Here is a 15,258-nt window from a genome sequence, read left to right on the forward strand (position 1 = left end):
ACCTGTTCAGCAATTTCCAATGCCTATGCTATGGGTTCTTGCTTATTTATTTTATTTTATATTATAATTTTTAAATGTATTTTTATTATTATTATTATTCTCTTGGAAATCAGCTCGTAACAGAGAAAAAAGCGCTTGCTTCTCCTTCAATGACCTGTTTCATCGTTTGATTATTTATTCACAAGGTCTCTATTGAAATATGAGTGCAAGTTTTTCTTTGTCTTATTACAAGCAGATATATCTGTTAAAATGAATATATCACCGAGACTTAAAGAATAAACTTCCACATTTCTTGATGTTATTTTATCAATTGATGTTACAAAAACCCATAGTTGTTAATCAATTATATATAATCACTAAAACCAAAACAGGCTAAAAGTTATTTTTTCAAACGTATAACATTTCATTGCTTGCAATAGCATACCTATCAACTTCTTCCACTATACCTGCACCTAAAGAGTTAAAGTGGCTCCCAGCTGACTTGTTTATCAGTGTTGTCATGGTTTCCAAGCAAGGTTCACTCCTTTCAGTTCTGGTTACAGACTTACAAAAGTTAGTATATATTTAAGACACAAAGACCAAGCTTCTTATCTTTTCCATTTGTCAAAAACACCCAGAGTACATCAAAACTGAATTTAAGAAAGTGTTAAAAGAAAAAAATATTCATTGTACTTTTTTTTTCAATAGTTCTGCAATACAAAAGCTGCGTTCTGTGTTTCAAAAGCAAAGTGTATATTAACACACTTTCTCAATAAACAGTCATAAGCATTTTGTACTTTCCAAACTGCTCTCTTAAATCCCTATCATTCTCATTGCATGGTTTTGCTTTACCTGTCAAGTCAAGACAACAATTCTGTTACATTCCTTTTGCAAAAACAAAACACAAAAGCTTTAGTTTTATTTTAACGATGTAACCAGTAAAATAATCACATTTATAATATGAAAGTTTTTACTTTCATTACTGTTCAAATGTATTATTACTAATTATTTATTTTTAAGTTTTATTCTTATTTTTGTTTTTCCAATTCATGTAATAAAATAAGATGAAACCATGCTAGGCTTTACTTATAACCATTACAGAATTACTAGTAAACTGCAATAACATTTTTCTTTTTAAATTGTTATAAACAGAATTACATTTATTTAATGTATACTCTAGAGTTAAATAGTATACTGTATATTTTCTTTTCCTTAATCATTGTCAAATGAATAAAGTCTTTGATTTTTCATGCAGTCTGTAATTCAAATATGTATTTGATTCTTAAAAACTCATTCATGAAAATATTTAATGAAATATTTCCAGGTGCAATTCTTACTTTGTTCCTTTTGGTTTCTGAATGTGTTGTAGGCAGGGCAAACATCTTCTGCAGATCTCCACAGTTTCAGCATGCAGTTCAGTCCACCATTAATCTCGCAACTGATGCAAAGTTCCCTTAAGTGCACTATGCAAGGCACCTGCTCCTTGATGAGCTGCCAGTACTATGGCTTGTCGACTTGCTTTAGGGGGTACTATCCTTTTGCTTGTTTTAAACAGTCGGTATAGAATTCCCTTGTTCCAACTGGTATCTGTCCCCGTCCGGGGGGAACTCAGACAACAGCTGGCTATCAGCTAGCAAATTGATCAGTTTTGCTGCTGATGCTCAAAAGGTCAAACTTTAATGACCCTGTACTGCTCCTTGCGCCAATTCATCAGAGCGATTATTTCCCACTATAGTTACTTCTTTCCCCTTCTGGTGACCTGCTATACGCTGAACACTGATCCTATTGCTCCTCAATGTTTCACTCTCTTTCCATATATTGGCATGCGCTATGGGCTTACCCTTATGGTCAGAGTAACCATTCTCTTTCCATGTTAGAGAGTGAATATTGAATTCTTGGGTGCAGTAACTTGAGTCTGTAATCAATAATATGGTCTCACTGGGCGTCCCCAAACTTTGAGCCATTTGTAATCCCTTCAATAGGGCTTTAGCTTCTGCTACTTGAGCGGATCGACCTGATACCACTTCAGAGTGGTGCTACGTTTCCTCATAAATTCCATTCCGATTTCTTCCGACGGATATCCCTATTCCACAAACTGGAATGGATCCATCTGAGAAGATTAACCAGTCAGGCACAAACGGCTGTCCTGCTGGGGCAGTTCATTCCTCCCATTTTTCAAACGGGGGAAGGTGAAGGAATTTACTTCTGAGGTTAGAGGCTAGCTCGGAGACGGTAGTGAAGATTATTCTAGGGTCTGCTAGCAAAGTGACCCATCTATCCCACCGTAATTTAAGCGCTTTTGTGTTTATCAGTGATCCCTTTGTTAGGGTAGCTAGTCCTGGGGTATCACTGAAAACTTCAATAAGATCATCCTGAGCTAGGTTGAATAAGGACGGTGCTACTCTAGCAAGAGCGGTTAGCATCCTTTTTTCATAACAAAACTGCTGTTCTGTGAGGTGAAATTGAAACCCCAATTCTTTATTGGCATTTCATCCCCTTTATTTTTCACCCCTACTGCAGCTTGTTCACCAATATGGAAGTAGGCTTCCAAGGACTTACCACTAACTCGAGTGGTAATATCCTGCGCTTCTTGTATTAACGTCTTAAGCTGCGTTAGCCTAAGTTCGTCTTCTTCTATCCACGAGACCCCTTTCCCTCAGCGTTACCGTGGGAAATCTTTCGATACAACGGGGCTGCCAGGACTGAGTATCCTGTTACAGTGTTTCTCGCATAATTAAACAACCCCATCACGGCTTGGAGTTGCTTTATTGTTTTTGGGGAAGAAATACTGCTAACTTTTTCTTTAAAGGCTGTACTCAGCTTCATACCCTGATGCTTAATCTAATTTAATTTAATTCTAATTTATTTATTTATTTATTTATTTTATTTAAATGTATTAAATTATTTAATGTAATATAATTATTTGTTTCTGTATCATTATCTTTATTAATTCCAATATTTCAAATAATCTTCCACCTTCTCTATCATAATCTCAACTGCTTCTGCTGCTAATGGGTTAAAAATCGAACGTCTGCTATGTCTTTCACTCTATGTTATTTTAGGTCTGCTCTCTGTGCATTCCCGATCTCTGGGCTCTCCAAGACCCCCTCCTTATACTCACAAGCTGGTGCAGTCTGTGAGCTCTCTCTCTCTCTCTCCCTGCAGGTTACCGCCCCTCTGGGTGAACTAAACATTCCTCACTTGCATTACAAGCAGAGGCTGTATCAAGGCTGCTAACACTGCTTCACTTAAATTTTTTAACTGAATTCAGCATTCCTTCTCTAGGACTACATGAATCATAGCAAGTGAAATGCATGTAACAAACTGGTTGCAGTTACATCCATTCCTCACTTCTAACTTTACCTTTTTTTTTAAAAAAAATCCAATCGTAACTTTCTTCCTGAATTATTAAACCGCTTGCATCAGACAGGGCTCTAACCACACCTCCTCCATGTAAGAGGTTTTCATTATTATTTATTTCTTGGCAGACATTAGCTGTAACAGCCAATAAATTATACATTGGTTGTCTAACGTATTCAGCGCTCTAAGTTTTTCAGAGTTTGTTACTTTCTGTGCTCGTATCCCTTTAGGACCTGATGATCGCAAGTCACATGAATTAGTGGGTGGAGCCGGTGCTCTCTCCTCTCTGCTAGTTGCAGCTTCCCAAGGCAGATTTACTGAGTTTTCTCTTGCAGTTTTTTTTTTTCATCAGATTTATTCCTTTGCTTGCTTAACTTATTTTTCTTTCTTTCTTTGGACACATTAAGGCAAGTAACAGCTTACTTTCACATACTCGTTTTTTGTTAGCAGTTTCTTCCCCCATTTCTGACTCAGAGGAGGAAAGTTGAGACTCCATCTCATCCTGTTCCCCCCTATCCGAAGCGCTTTCCAGATTATCATCAATATTCATTTCTCTGTCTATAGTCTGAGACAATCTGTTTATAACTGCATAAACCCTTTCTTCCACAAAATTATTTCAAGGAGTTTTTCTATGAATCTCCCTGCAGATGCCATTTAGAGTAGCCCGTTTTTACTATTTATAATAGCCCGTTCAACGCCCTTTTTTGCTAGACTTTATTTTACCGGAAGATTTGTGCACAAGTGAGGTTGCCGCATCTGGGGTTGCGTCACAACGTCGGGTTTCCGGAGTTTAAATGCCCATACGCAATTTACCTTACAAAATTGCGTGATGGAATTAAAATGTTTAAACTATTTTAGTAACGCGTTTCAAAATGTTAAACAATTTTAATTTTTATTGGTCGATCGTATTTATTAGTGTTTTCTAGATTAGGTTTATTTTGTGGACCGTTTATTTCGCTCGCCCCACGGTCGGGCGCCAACTGTCACGTTTTCACTTTTCACGTTCTCTTTTATTATATTATTTGCTCTGCACACACTCTTAACTCAGGGGAGACGTTAAGGAGGACAGAGATGTTTAAAACTCCTAGTGGTTTATGTTCGAGCACTGGACGAGCGGTGTGTCCTTAAAACCTTTTTATTTAATCAAGAAAATCACTCAGACTCATTTATTCAAAGTTTTACGAATCAGAGCAACATCAGCGCTCCTTCGTTTTATTAAAATGCCTTCAATATTGGTTTAGTAGTTTGCGCATACTACCAAAACCCGAAAACATGTAACAATAATTAGCAATCCTAAGTTTATTACAAGCTTCAGCATTTAATACTTCAATAACATAATACAATTATATGTATTCAGTGCAGCCCTCAGGCTGGTTAAGCACAAAGCCTACAAGCACCCACTGCTATATTTTAGCACATTCAATATAACACTCTTAATACTAAAACATTGTTTCAAAACCTCATAGCAATATAACCAATAAATGCGAGATAACAATATTACCATTAATATGCTTACCTCCTATTATAAGGAAGAGTAGCGTGAACAAAAGAGAAGGACTGTTCTGTGGAGATCTGCAAAGGATGGACCACACATAGCTCTGCCAAGCTTGATTGTGGTGGTCTCAGTGTGATCGGCCCAGGGTTTTTATACAATTTTCGTCCCATTGAAAGCAATGGGAAGCCCCAATTAGATCCAGTCATCAATCTATATTGACAGTCCTTATCTCTTGGCAAACAGTAATCTCTAAAGAATTCAACCAACTCCTCAGACTCAATTAAGGTCATATGCCAACAAATCAACAACATTTAATAAATCAACACTAGCCCATGTTCTCATCCACTCATTCTTGGCCCCCCTCCTTCATCTGAAAAGTTAGGTGAAGCAGAGTTCACAAAATCCCTGCAACCTTGATTCACTACTTAATATGGGTGCATTATAAAAAGGAGTGGTGTTTTAAATATATGCAACACCAATATAAGAAAAGTGGTGTTTTTTGAATATATGCAACACCAATAGTTATATCATAATATAGCAGTTATAGTTATAATGATTATAATTGATTACATGAACTTGGCTTTCAAAAATATATTCCCTCATGTCATCTCACTCTCAAATTAATTTCATTCTTTCCTTACAGGTGTGTGTTTAGCAGGTATTATAGGGAACTTCCATCTTATATCTTTTTAATGTAGAGTTTTCTCCTTATGGAAAACCTAACTATTTTACTGAGCTGTAAAGCTGTAATGTTTTCTCCTATGGGCCCCTGGTAGCTTGAACTTAATTGACATCCAGATGACCCTGTATTTTTCAGCTATACACATACTGGCTAAATCCAGTTCGTTAAAGACATCTCCTCCCTTGCCAAGTTTGGTATTGATGGATGTTTCTATAAGTCTATACCTATATCTCATATGCCTCCTTTTGCCCTTCGACTAGTTATTTTAGGTGTTAAGACCATCCATTCTAACTCCCCACATGTGCAGTCAGGCCTTCAGTACTATAATCCTTCTGATAAGAAAATTCCGGCTTCCTCCCACCAAAAAGGCCTTCCAGCAGCTAATATTAATCTCTCCAAGGGCAGGCTGATAGAGAGTTCAAGAAGACGGTCACATAGTTTATTCTTCTAAAACCTACCTCCTGCTTTTTATTCTTCATTATTTATTCAATCCTTTTGTATGTTCTACTACAACTTTTCTTTATGCTGCATCTTTTAACTTCAAAGTCAAACTAATACATTACTTCTTATAGCATATGGCTGCTAACCTTATTACTTTCTGCTAGTAGCAATATATTAGCAATATTATAATAAGATTTTATTCAATTTTTCTGCTCTCTATTCGCGGTGTATCTTCTAACAATGCTTATTTCTCTTAAGTTAGAGTCTGCTTTTACTCTAGGTTGTTCCTACTCACCTACTTATTTTAAAACTGAATTACAAGCAGAAACCTACTCAAAGCGAGGTCTTTTAATCCTTTACTTAAAAATACCCCCAACTCCTTTTCCCTTTATATTCAGAAGTTATAATTCTTGAATGTAAGCACACAGTAATTCTTTTCATTGAATTAGGACTCCGTTTTTAACTATGCTCATCTTGATAGAAAACAGCTTCAGGTATGCTATCATATTAAGCAAAGTGAATCATATGATCTTATACATAAAAATTGTTCATAGTATTTCATACTAACAATAATTATCACTACCTATGATTATATGTTACCACAGCAATCTATACCATTTAAAACAAGCATATTAACATACATCTATTAGTACAGCATTATTCTGTAGTCAAGCTGAAAAGTCTTAACAGAGATTTCAGCACTAAATTCTGGGAATCGTGCCAATTTTAATAAGAGACTGCTCAAGGCCGGCCAGTGTATCAAGTTGTACCAGATTCTGTTTTTCGGTCTTACAGAGAGAGCACTTTACAGTATTTGTTACAGACTAAAGATTATTCAAACATTACAAATGGTTACAGCACATATCATCTCATTAATACATTTCATTTTTAAATCATCCAGTCCATGTCCAATGTTTCAGCTCGTTCCCAGCAGGACTCCACTTCTGTCTTGGGTTCAGCTCGGGTCGGCTCTGCAAACACCACAATACCTATTTTGCTCTACATTATTAGTGGGCAGACTTAATACAACTGAATCTGAATCAATCGAGGAGCCGTGAACTCTAGCCACTGAAATTCTCCATGCAAAGGAATCCAATTTCTTACTACACATAATAACTGGTTCGGGGTCAGCCGTGACAGTGTGCGTGCAGGTATTGCATGGTGGTGTGTGCATGTAGGGGTTGCATGGTGGTGTGTGCATGTAGGGGTTGCATGGTGGTGTGTGCATGCAGGGGTTGCATAGTGGTGTGTGCATGTAGGGGTTGCATGGTGGTGTGTGCATGCAGGGGTTGTATGGTGGTGTGTGTATGTAGGGGTTGCATGGTGGTGTGTGCATGTAGGGGTTGCATGGTGGTGTGTGCGTGCAGGGGTTGCATGGTGGTGTGTGTGTGCAGGGGTTGCATGGTGGTGTGTGCGTGCAGGGTTTGCATGGTGGTGTGTGCATGTAGGGGTTGCATGGTGGTGTGTGCATGCAGGGGTTGCATGTTGGTGTGTGCATGCACGGGTTGCATGGTGGTGTGTGCATGTAGGGGTTGCATGGTGATGTGTGCGTGCAGGGGTTGCATGTTGGTGTATGCGTGCACGGGTTGCATGGTGGTGTGTGCATGTAGGGGTTGCATGGTGGTGTGTGCGTGCAGGGGTTGCATGGTGGGTGTATGCGTGCAGGGGTTGCATGGTGGGTGTATGCGTGCAGGGGTTGCATGGTGGTGTGTGCGTGCAGGGGTTGCATGGTGGGTGTATGCGTGCAGGGGTTGCATGGTGGTGTGTGCATGCACGGGTTGCATGGTGGTGTGTGCATGTAGGGGTTGCATGGTGATGTGTGCGTGCAGGGGTTGCATGTTGGTGTATGCGTGCACGGGTTGCATGGTGGTGTGTGCATGTAGGGGTTGCATGGTGGTGTGTGCGTGCAGGGGTTGCATGGTGGGTGTATGCGTGCAGGGGTTGCATGGTGGGTGTATGCGTGCACGGGTTGCATGGTGGTGTGTGCATGTAGGGGTTGCATGGTGGTGTGTGCGTGCAGGGGTTGCATGGTGGGTGTATGCGTGCAGGGGTTGCATGGTGGGTGTATGCGTGCAGGGGTTGCATGGTGGTGTGTGCGTGCAGGGGTTGCATGGTGGGTGTATGCGTGCAGGGGTTGCATGGTGGTGTGTGCGTGCAGGGGTTGCATGGTGGTGTGTGTGTGCAGGGGTTGCATGGTGGTGTGTGCGTGCACGGGTTGCATGGTGGTGTGTGCGTGCAGGGGTTGCATGGTGGGTGTATGCGTGCAGGGGTTGCATGGTGGGTGTGTGCGTGCAGGGGTTGCATAGTGGTGTGTGTGTGCAGGGGTTGCATGGTGGTGTGTGCGTGCACGGGTTGCATGGTGGTGTGTGTGTGCAGGGGTTGCATGGTGGTGTGTGCGTGCACGGGTTGCATGGTGGGTGTATGCGTGCAGGGGTTGCATGGTGGTGTGTGCGTGCAGGGGTTGCATGGTGGTGTGTGTGTGCAGGGGTTGCATGGTGGTGTGTGCGTGCACGGGTTGCATGGTGGTGTGTGCGTGCAGGGGTTGCATGGTGGTACACGTGTGTGGAGGGAAATTGGAGTTCAGGTTTTGCGCACAAGAGGGGCGGGGAAAAGACTGGGAAGGGTAGGGTAAAAGAAAAATTACTACAATCATTTATTTTCACTTTCGACTCCCAGTCTCCTTTCACTCACTTTATGATTTTATTTTGTGATTATTTAATTATTGTCAAAATAAATGGCCTTCATCTACTCGCAGTCTCATTTCTGTCCAAAAAGAACCTAAAACACTACAATATATTGATGGACGTTACATAAGAAAATGAGATGTCCTTTTTTTCGGAATACCATATTCCTTGCCAAAAATGTGTTTTAATATTAGCCTTTAATAAAGGAAAACGACTGCTTTAATTAATGTTCATGTATCTGTTTCAGTGCATTGTAGTTTCTTCATGTAATAAGAAATACGTTTTTTTTAACATTTACATTTTATTTCTGTTTTTTCATAAAAAAAAAAAAAGATTTCTGGGGAGAGTAAAAAATACATTCTCTGATTCATGTACTAAGGGTTACTCTCAAATGAATTCACGATCCAGTTTATGGTAAACTGTGCATGGATGACTTAGAAACTCGGCTGTCAGCTGAGTCCCCAAAACTGGGCTGAATTCAAAAATGCAAAGCGGCCCAGAATTTGGGACGTTATCTGAAATGCAAAGCGGCCCAGAATTTGCGACGTAAATGAAAACAGGGGCAGTCTATATGTAAAACTGTCCTTACATTAGAGATAAACTAATGTATCCTCTAACAAAACTGCAATAATGTATACATTTTAAATTAAATTATATCGCAAAAACGATTATTATTATTTATTTCTTAGCAGACGCCCCCTATCCAGGGCGATTTACAGTAGTAAACAAAAATACTGTAGCGTTCCCCATTGATTGACCCCACAGAGTCACTCCGGACCACATTGTTCAGGTACAAAGAAATATTTATTGCCCTTTAACTGTTTACACTGTGCCAGCCCACTCTAACAGCGTACCGGAAAGTTACAATTAGCTCAGCTCTGCCGGGGCTAACCCCGCGCACCCCTATATAATCATTCTCTTATCCCGCCCACGAGAGTCAATCCCCTATCATAATCCCATATTAAACCCGCGAAAACACTCATGGGACCCCCACTTGTCAATCAAGACCCCCCTAATGTGCTATAGGCAGGTGGGTCCCTAATCCTGTTTCCCCTGTTTCTACAATGGAGGTGATAGCACGTTACAATACATTTCACAGTACAAGTATTATAGATATATGCTACTTGAAAGAAAAAAGTACACCACCACAAGCCAATTCTTACATTCGTGCATAACATGATAATTCATATAAAGTAATTAACCATAGTTTGTTATATCAGTACAGCGTAATACCACATTATATTTTAATGGTAAGGTTGTGTAAAGCAGATCACTCTCTCTCTCTCTGATCACAATGTTAAAAATGCCTGCAAGCTTTTCCACTCGTGTGACGACATATTCATGTGACAGACATGGACCAATCAAAATGCGAGACTGTTAGCGGTTCCATCCCAAAAACCGGGCCTGTGTCATACCTCACAAATTGGGTACCCGTGAAAGGGGAGCTCTAAACATACGTGAGCGCCCTGGAGAAATGTGCTATGATAATATAACCCAGTTAAGTTTATAAAGTTAATTTATAAAGCCGGATATAAATATTAAGAACCGTAACTGGATTTTTTTTCTACCTTTTTGTGAAGGCTTATTATTTTTAGTGTTATTATAATGCACTGTACTGTGTGATACAAGGATGATTATTATATTAACTTAACGTAGACCTGCGGCCGTATTGTAATACAGTACTTTGTAACAACTGCTAAATTCATTGATAAATGAATAATATTGGTAAACACACAGAACACTTCCACGACAATAAGCACAGGCACAAAATTATTGCATCGTCATAACAGCGGGACACAGAGAGCTGGCCGTGTCTGAGCTTTTTTTTAAAGGTCTTGAAGGAGCTAAATCATTTTTAAGATATTAAATGTTGTGGAGTGTTTTCATGCTGCAGTGGGGGGTTCTTTTGTAACAGAATATGGTGAAGGGTGGGGGTGAATTCTGTTTACAGTTTCGCATTGTATCACAGTTCCTTCTTTTGATCAGTTTAAAAAAATATTCAGCAAAAAAAGGCACTTTACAGGGCATTTAAAAGGGACCAAAAACAATATACACAGAAAGAGTACTTGGAACTGCAAACACAAGTCAAAAAGGAAGTGAGAAAGGCCAAGAGAGAGAGATAGAAATCAATATTGCTAAGGGGGCTAAAACCAATTCCAAAATATTTTTTCAATATTATAACAGCAAGAGAACATTCAAAGAGGAGGTTAAATGTCTAAGAGACACAAATGGCAAAATCATAGACGAAGAAAAAAAAAATAGCAAATATATTAAATTATTACTTTTCACAGGTTTTTACAAAGGAGGTGTGGCAATGCACCCGCCCCTGTGTGCATTTGTGTGTTATGTGTTGTATGTTGCGTGCGTGTGTTAATGTTGGTGTATAGTCATTGGTACACGGGATATAAACAGGTCTGTGTTTCACGTGTATTTAAAAAGTGTGGATTTGTATTTAGGCACGAGGAGAGCACAAATCACTTCACGTGCTGGTTAAATGTAATATATGAGCACGGGGTTGCACAGAATTAATTCACGTGCTGGGATTCAAGTGAATAATTAATTAGTAATTGAATCCCAGCACAATAGTATATATAGATGCACATTTCTTTCACTCAGGGTTGGGTGTTCGAGAGTGGAGAACGAGATTGGAGACGGAGAAACTAAATAGTGAACGAAAGCGTAAATATAAGTGTTTGTACTCACCGTGTTTGTTTGTCTCTCCGTGCACTGTTTGTTAAGTGTTTAGTACGTTTTGTTTGTCTATTTATTTTGGCTACCAGTGCCGTGTCCTGTTTTTGTGTTCCAACCTTTTATTTTCTGTTCTGTTTATTAAATGCGGAGCGAAAGCATTCGCTCAGCTTCACCAAACCACAAATCTCTGTCTGTTTATTTCCTGCATCGGGTCTGACGCCACCCACTCCGGCCGTCTTTGTGACAGGAGGACATGGACAACATGCCCCACATGTCGACCTGTTCCTATCCAGTTTTAAATAACTTTAGCATAATAGAGGCAGAAGTGTTAAAGAGACTAGGAGCTCTTAAAATAAACAAATCCCCTGGGCCGGATGAGATCCTCCTAATAGTACTCAAAGAAATGAAAGAAGTTATTTACAAACCGCTAACCAAGATCATGCAACAGTCTCTTGAGACAGGGGTTGTACCGACAGACTGGAAAATTGCAAACGTAATACCGATCCACAAAAAGGGAGACAAAACCGAACCAGGTAACTACAGACCAATAAGCCTAACTTCTATTTTATGGAAACTTATGGAAACTATAATAAGATCTAAAATGGAAAATTACCTATATGGTAACAATATCCTGGGAGACAGTCAGCATGGTTTTAGGAAAGGGAGTCTAACTAACCTGCTTGACTTTTTTGAGGATGCAACATTGATAATGGATAATTGCAAAGCATACGACATGTTTTATTTAGATTTCCAGAAAGCTTTTGACAAAGTCCTGCATAAAAGATTAATTCTCAAACTGAACGCAGTAGGGATTCAAGGAAAAGCATGCACATGGAGTGGTTAACATGTAGAAAACAGAAAGTACTGATTAGAGGAGAAACCTCAAAATGGAGCGAGGTAACCAGTGGTGTACCACAGGGATCAGTATTATGTCCTCTACTAATCCTAATCTACATTAATGATATAGATTCTGGTATAGTAAGCAAACTCGTTAAATTTGCAGACAACACAAAAATAGGAGGAGTGGCAAACACTGTTGCAGCAGCAAAGGTCATTCAAAATGATCTAGACAGCATTCAGAACTGGGCAGACACATGGCAAATGACATTTAATAGAGAAAAGTGTAAAGTATTGCACACAGGCAATACAAATGTGCAATATAAATATCATATGGGAGATACTGAAATTGAAGAAGGACTCTATGAAAAAGACCTAGGAGTTTATGTTGACTCAGAAATGTCTTCATCTAGACAATGTGGGGAAAGCTATGAAAAAGGCCAACAAGATGCTCGGCTATATTGTGAAGAGTATTGAATTTAAATCAAGGGAAGTAATGTTAAAACTTTACAATGCATTAGTAAGACCTCACCTAGAATATTGTGTTCAGTTCTGGTCACCTCTTTACAAAAAGGATATTGCTGCTCTAGAAAGAGTGCAAAGAAGAGCAACCAGAATTATTCCGGGTTTAAAAGGCATGTCGTATGCAGACAGGCTAAAAGAATTGAATCTATTCAGTCTTGAACAAAGAAGACTACGCGGCGATCTGATTCAAACATGCAAAATCCTAAAAGGTATAGACAATGTCGACCCAGGGGACTTTTTTGACCTGAAAAAAGAAACAAGGACCAGGGGTCACAAATGCAGATTAGATAAAGGGGCATTCAGAACAGAAAATAGGAGGCACCTTTTTACACAGAGAATTGTGAGGGTCTGAAACCAACTCACCAGTAATGTTGTTGAAGCCGACACCCTGTGATCCTTCAAGAAGCTGCTTGATGAGATTCTGGGATCAATAAGCTACTAACAACCAAAAGACCAAGATGGGCTGAATGGCCTCCTCTCGTTTGTAAACTTTCTTATGTTCTTATGTTCTTATGTGTGTCTGTGTATTCTGTTTACAGTTTCGCACTGTATCACAGTTCCTTCTTTTGTAAGAGCTGCAAACCGCAGGGAGAGAGGAATTGTTAGCATCTTACAGAGCTTGCCATAGGATCACTAAAGGGGGCTGGCACGCTTGGTTGAATAGGTCTGTCCCCCTCCGATACGTTGGTATATCTATCATTGTTTAAGTGTGTACCTGTCAGAGAAGCATTAACAGATTGCCTGTGACGTGCTGTCTTTCCAGAGATTTCTGCTTGAAAGACTACGTTCTTTATCACCGACTCTTGGAGATTGATTTCATTTTTCGTCCCTACAGTCTATTATTTATTTTTGTATTACAGATTATTCCATTTAGAATATTTTGTTACAAAATGCAATATGAAAAATGGGAAAACAAGCCTGAATCAGTTTTTGTATTTTAAACTCAGAAATTGGAAATTGAAAAACGGATTGATTTTTGTTTTTATAAAAAACCGAAATAGAAAAATATATTGTTTTCTAGTTTTCCGATTTCCGATTTAGAATGCAAAAACGATTGGCCGTTATTAAATGCAGCGTGGTATAAAATAACACTGCTTCTTGGCTAGACAATTCAGAAATAAACGTCATGATGTTTCGTTGGGCATGTTGTTTTAGTATAATTTACACAGCAAAAATTAAAAAGCACTCAAAACTGCAGCTGAATGTGCAGGATCCAAATGTGAAATGTTACTCGTGGATTTGATAAGTATAATTTGATAAGTATAATTTTAGATTTATGTAAAAAGGATAACGTTTTGCAAACAGTTTTTATTTCACTTCAGTTACAGCACACATGCAGTATGGCTTGCCTACTTGATTACTGAAGGTGAGGAGAAGCCTACCGTTTTATTGACGTGATGTGTGGGGGGGTTTTTTATTGGGATTTCTTTTTGTGTGTGTGTGTGGGGGGGCCCTGCCTAGTGGCCCACACAGACTAAGGCCGGCCCTGCACAAACTGAGACACATATACTCACATACACATACACACACACACACACTGAGACACACAAACAGACTCTCACACACACACACTGAGACACACAGACATACACACACACAGACTCTCTCACACACACTCACACACACACACTCTCTCACACACACTCGCACACACACAGACTCTCACACACACACAGACTCTCTCACACACACAGACTATCTCACACACACTCGCACACACAGACTCTCACACACACTCACACACACAGACTCTCACACACACACACACACTCACACACACACACAGACTCTCACACACACACAGACTCTCTCACACACACAGACTCTCTCACACACACTCGCACACACAGAGACTCTCACACACACTCGCACACACACAGACTCTCACACACACACAGACTCTCACACACACTCACACACACAGACTCACACACACACACAGACTCTCTCACACACACAGACTCTCTCACACACACTCGCACACACACAGACTCTCACACACACTCACACACACAGACTCTCACACACACACACACTCACACACACACACAGACTCTCACACACACACAGACTCTCTCACACACACAGACTCTCTCACACACACTCACACACACACACTCTCTCACACACACTCGCACACACACAGACTCTCACACACACTCGCACACACACAGACTCTCACACACTCTCACCCACACTTGCACACACACAGACTCTCTCACACACTCACACACAGACTCTCTCACACACACTCTCACACACATAGACTCATACACACACACACACTGAGACACACACACACACACACACAGACTCTCTCTCTCTCTCACACACACACACACACAGACTCTCTCTCACACACGCACACACAGACTCTCTCTCACACACACACACACAGACTCTCTCTCACACACACACAGACTCTCTCTCACACACAGACTCTCTCACACACACTCGCACACACACAGACTCTCACACACACTCACACACACACAGACTCTCACACACACTCGCACACACACAGACTCTCACACACACTCGCACACACACAGACTCTCACACAC

The 15,258-nt window shown here is 40.1% G+C and overlaps 1 protein-coding gene across 1 annotated transcript in view; it reads left to right on the forward strand.

The window, feature by feature from the left end:
• Nucleotides 1-15,258, forward strand: part of LOC117402343 (tumor necrosis factor alpha-induced protein 2-like) — a 72,151-nt gene that overhangs the window by 13,994 nt on the left and 42,899 nt on the right. The gene's annotated exons all lie outside the window — the stretch shown is intronic.

This window comes from Acipenser ruthenus, chromosome 30 (genome assembly GCF_902713425.1).
Source record: "Acipenser ruthenus chromosome 30, fAciRut3.2 maternal haplotype, whole genome shotgun sequence".
Taxonomy (NCBI): domain Eukaryota; kingdom Metazoa; phylum Chordata; class Actinopteri; order Acipenseriformes; family Acipenseridae; genus Acipenser; species Acipenser ruthenus.